Consider the following 5,589-nt stretch of genomic DNA (forward strand, 5'->3'; position numbering starts at 1 on the left):
TACGCCGTTATATTTGTCCCACAAAACCAGCCAATCACAGACTGGCCCATCGCGGTGTAACGGAGAAACAGCCAATCAAATCGCAGCTTTTCAGCCAGTGTAAAAGATGATTTTTTTTTTCCCACTGAACCGTCTGAGCGCAGGTTCGAGTCCTGGTTGGGACAAAGCCTGTGTTACATTATCAAAAGATAAACACCATTTTTAATTTAGTTAATGTGGATAAAATGTATTTTTCACTTTGCTTTTTCTTATTATTTGATTATCATTCTATTTATATCATAGTGTTTTGGCCTGTGGAGTATTATGTACCTATACTGTGTTAAGGAATATCTTTTATTTATATTTATGTATTATTCACATTATTTTATTGTACAATGCTTTGGTGCCACGGGCTTTTAGCATGCCTCAATGTCTCACACATTCATGTTGCTAACGGAAGGTATCTCAGGAAGCTGGAAGCAGGCATTCACACGGGAAAAGTTCATCTTTTGTCTTCTCCACTGTAAGAGGAAGCAAGGGAGTGTGAACTTTTCTCTGGGGGAAGACCAAAGGTGTGAAAACAGCTGTGTACTGCCTTTTGGTTCTGTAGGAGGTGTTTATACCCAAGGCTCTGTTGGCTTTATTTAATGGAAAACTTTCACAACAACTGCAGTACATAAGTACATAACTCAGAATAAACTGTATCATCACAAACCAGACATCCAACTTTTAATACAAAGATTAAAGTTTAAACTATAATTCAGATACATTCTGTTGGCATAGAAAATGAAGCTTATGCATAATTTCAATAAGGAAGATGTGTAATAAGTCATTTGTCTGCTTCCCGGTGGCTGCCAGTTTATATCTATTCATTTTCCAGCACAAACTCAGCACTGACATCATTACTTTATTCCAGTTATGCTCTTGCCTGCCTTCACCGAGCATGCCAGCCTCCACTCTGCATGCTTTAAATCTGTTGCTCTTCTGCTTCTGCCATTCTGCGTTTCAGATCCTCAGCTATGCAGCCCGCCTCCTCTCCTTTCTCCTCCTCACCGTGGTCACTCAGAACCCTGTCCCAGCCTCCATCTTCATCACTACCAGCATTTTGACTCTGGGGTGTGGCTTGTGCAAAATCCTGTCACTGCTGAGATTTCTTCTGCTATGATGGGTCATTGGAGTTTAACTGCCTAACAGTTACATTTATTTCTGTACCTCAATAAATCATGCTCAGTTTTTCCACATGATCTCTCCTTATTGAACTGCTTTTGTAGATAAGCTTCAAGCCAGAAAGCAACAACACCTAAACCAAAAATATTATCATCAGAAGTGAGAAAGTGTCTGGACTATCTCCAGCTGCGTTGCATGTATTAAAGATAACTTCAGACACTGTCTGGTTGTCATATCTGAAACAGGCTGTACAGTCACACAGATAAAAGACAGCAGTCATGTTTCTAATATTACAAATCAACCAGAAAGATTATGAAGATAAAAGCTGTGAGACCCCACTAGAGAACGGATGGCTTGTTATCATTACATGAAGTGATTTAGAAATAAGCTGCCAAGTGGCTGCTGTGGCTGCTGCTGCTGTTGCCTTTCTAAGATGCCCTCCACAATCTTCTCTATTGAGACTTGTGTCAGTGGTGTAGACAGGGCAGGAGGAGGCGGGTTAAAGACGGAAATGATAACCCTCCTGCTGTGAAGTGCCTCGGACAGGAATCCAGATGGGGACCTTGGCACCTTCACCAGGGACATGGTTAAGCTGAAGAGTCCCACCGTACCTAAACATTACACCCTCTGAGAGTTCAGGGTCACTTAGGCAGCCACGCAGAATGTGCACTGCGTCACGTCTTCAGCATGGATGGCTTGAAGAGTGGGACGTTGTTGGGGTCTGTGGCCAGGTGAAAATGGTTCAGGACCTTTTCCACTCTGTTCAGCAGCTCAGTGGGTTGTGGTATTTGGATCCTGCAGTGCTCCCTTATGTGTTGCTTTGTGGGATTAGCAGGATGGATGCCACAGAACTTATAAGCATCCTGGAGCCTCTTCAGGTCTGCCTGATCAACCACTGAGAATGCCGCAGAGAGAAGCTGGCAGAAAGTGCTGAACAGAGGAAGATGCTCAGAGGTACACTCCCGCAAAAATCGCCTCAGGCAGTGGAACAGGTCCAGTTTTACAATAATGTTCTTGTTGTAGTGGGTTCGAGAGGCACAGCTGTTTGCCACTGGTCCAGATGTGGCCGCAGCAACAACAGCAGGAGTGGTTTTTCAGGCATCCCACGATAGATTTTCGACAGGGATGCAGTCTGGGATCTTAAATGGAGCACAGCAATCCCTAAATGTAAGAAATACAAATACATGTAAGTATATGGAATATTATGTGTGTGCATCAAATTGATCTGAAAAAGAAAAACTCAGTTTTTCCAGACAGATTAGCAGTTTGAATGACAACGATGATTACGGTTTTTACCTGTCCACCCAGTGGTAGCCGGCCTTTTCCACTCCTGCATCACTGTACCTCTTGGCCATTCCCTGGTACATGGGCTCCAAGGACCTTTCTGTGTCAGACTGAACCATGACCCATGAAACAATCAGCCAGTTTTCATTCATTATGGAATAACTGGACATGACCCCAGATGCCAGCATGACTTTTCGTGCCACCTTCCTGATGTGGTCAGACCTGGAAATGTGGCCAAAAGTGCCCTGGAGGAGTTTGGATATGGCTGGATGTTGATGGTCCCGCAGTGAGAGCTCTGTACCAAGACAAGGAGTTTGTGCTTGTGTGCTACATATTCCCCCTATTACTGCCAGAGGGTGACAACCCGCAATTATGGTCAAAAACCTGCCAGATCTCTACACTGTGTTCGGGGGGGATTCAGGTCTCTATGGCAACAAAAGACAGCCTGTCTTTAGACATCTCCAGGAGAAAATGTGACTGAAATGATTCAGGCTTGAGGAATGGCAGGGTTTTTGTTACTTTTGATTTTCATGGAACACACACATGCAGGCTGCTGCAGTCTGCCAAGTGCTGCTCAGAATTATTTAATTGTGGTCCAGCTGACTGCAACAGATATTTGACTGATGTGGACACAGCATGATGGGACCACCCAGTAATTCCAACTACACAGACTATATCGATCCTTGGGGGAACAACCTATATATGGCATCAATCTCAATAAAATGTTGTAATAGAAACTGTACTGAATACCTCAATTTGTCATGCAAATCTTGCACCTAGTTCATGAATTCATTACATCTAGGCTGGTCTACTGTAATTCATTATTATCAGGATGTTCTAAAAACTGCCTGAAAAGCCTTCATTTAATCCAAAATGCTGCAGCAAGAGTACTGACGGGGACTAGAAAGAGAGAGCAGATTTCTCCAGTACTGACTTCTCTTCATCGACTCCCTGTTAAATCCAGAATTGAATTCAAAATCCTGCTCCTCACATACAAGGTCTTAAATAATCATCCCCACATCTTATCTTAATGACCTTGTAGTACCATATCACCCTATTAGAGCACTTTGCTCTCGCACTGCAGGCTTACTTGTTGCTCCTAGAGTATTTTACAAGTAGAATGGAAGAGCCATCACTTTTCAGGCCCCTCTTCTGTGGAACCAGTTTGGATTTTGGAGACAGACACTATCTCTACTTTAAAGTTTAGGCTCAAAACTTTCCTTTTTGCTAAAGCATATAGTTAAGGCTGGATCAGGTGACCCTGAATCCTCCCTTAGTCATGCTGCTGTAGGTGTAGGCTGCTGAGGGATTCCAATGAGGCATTGAGCATTTCTTCTTCAGTCACCTTTCTCACTCACTATGTATTAATAGACCTCTCTGCATTGAATCATATCTGTTATTAATCTCTTTCTCTCTTCTGTCTTTATCCTGTCTTCCTTCTCTCAGCCCAACCGGTCGCAGAAGATGGCCCCGCCCCTCCCTGAGCTTGGTTCAGCCAGAGGTTTCTTCCTGTCAAAAGAGTTTTTCCTTCCCACTTTCGCCACAGTGCTTGCTCATAGGGGGTCATATGATTGTTGGGTTTACATCTGTATGTATTATTGTAGGGTCTACCTTACAATATAAAGTGCCTTGAGGCGAATGTTGTGGTGATTTGCCGCTATATAAATAAAATTGATTTGAACCGAATTTTCTCCACAATAGATGTGTGTCGTTTGTCTTCAATGATGAGGTATCTGGAGACTGCTGTCTTCAAAAGTGTTTTGTCATGCTCAATGATGTTGTTTGACCACTGTCACTTTTCTGCAGCCATTGGTATAGCTAATTTGATTCCACCCCATGTTTTACAGGCAATCTCACTTTGGTTAAGTCACCCTAGCACTAGTGGTTTTAACTTAATCCAGATTAATTTAGTACAAGACTCAATAGTCCAGGTGGTAGTAATCACTGATTAGTCTGTGTTTCGGAAAGGGGATTATCAAGAACTGATTAACAATTATAGATTATATAGACGCATCTTTGTTCCCTACAAGAATTATGAGGAAACACTACACAATGTGTTACTCTTCTATCACTCCCAGTTTCAACATTTTGCCCATTTTCTTCTGAACAATTTGCCTGTTGTGCTCGAGTCAGGCTATGAGTGCATTATCACCCCAGGCTGTGTTTCAAAATAGCGCTCTATAAATGGTAAATGGCCTGCATTTGTATAGCGCTTTTCTAGTCCATAGGACCCCAGTCATTCACCCATTCACACACTGGCGATAGGAAGCTACATTGTAGCCACAGCTGCCCTGGGGCGCACTGACAGAGGCGAGGCTGCCGGACACAGGCGCCACCGGGCCCTCTGACCACCACCACTCTATAAGCAAAGTAAGTTTCTGGGGTGGCTGTAGCTCAGGTGGCAGAGCAGGTCAGCCACTAATCAGAAGGTCGGTGGTTCGATCCCAGGCTTCCTCCTGGCTGCATGCCAAATATCCTTAGGCAAGATACTAACCCCATGTTTGCCTACTGGTGGTGGTCAGAGGGCCCGGTAGCGCCTGTGGCCGGCAGCCTCGCTTCTGTCAGTGCGCCCCAGGGCAGCTGTGGCTACAATGTAGCTTGCTATCGCCAGTGTGTGAATGACTGAATGTAGTGTAAAGCACTTTGGGGTCCTTAAGGACTAGAAAAGCGCTATACAAATGCAGGCCATTTACCATTTAAAGTCAGGCAGGGGGGAGAACAAACCGCTGCAAAATTGAGGTCACTTTTTCTTTTATTAGATTAACAAGTTCAATGCGGCTCCCTATGTGGATGAGAGCAAGTGGTTCAGAAAATGTGGTAGATTGTGGTGCTTGGTCTTTCCCCCAGTGGTAGGACCTCTATGTACATTCTGATTAAGTTATGAAGTTTATGTGAACTTATTAGCCTTATGATTTTACAACTGAAACTTGTGTAGATATAGGACCAAATGGCATCAAATGGTTTGACTGTATAGTACAACATACCCCAAAACTTCAACATTTACATACTGACATTATATCTTAAGCTTTGACTTTTACTTCTTCAAGAAGCATGTCTCCTTTCTTAATTTGACTGATCTCACATATGGTGGAATTATATAATGTCAAGTCTGAGAGCACCAGTGATTCCAGAAAATAAACGTGACAGTAACTCATTGGA

This window comes from Aulonocara stuartgranti (genome assembly GCF_965226115.1).
Source record: "Aulonocara stuartgranti genome assembly, chromosome: 19".
NCBI lineage: Eukaryota > Metazoa > Chordata > Actinopteri > Cichliformes > Cichlidae > Aulonocara > Aulonocara stuartgranti.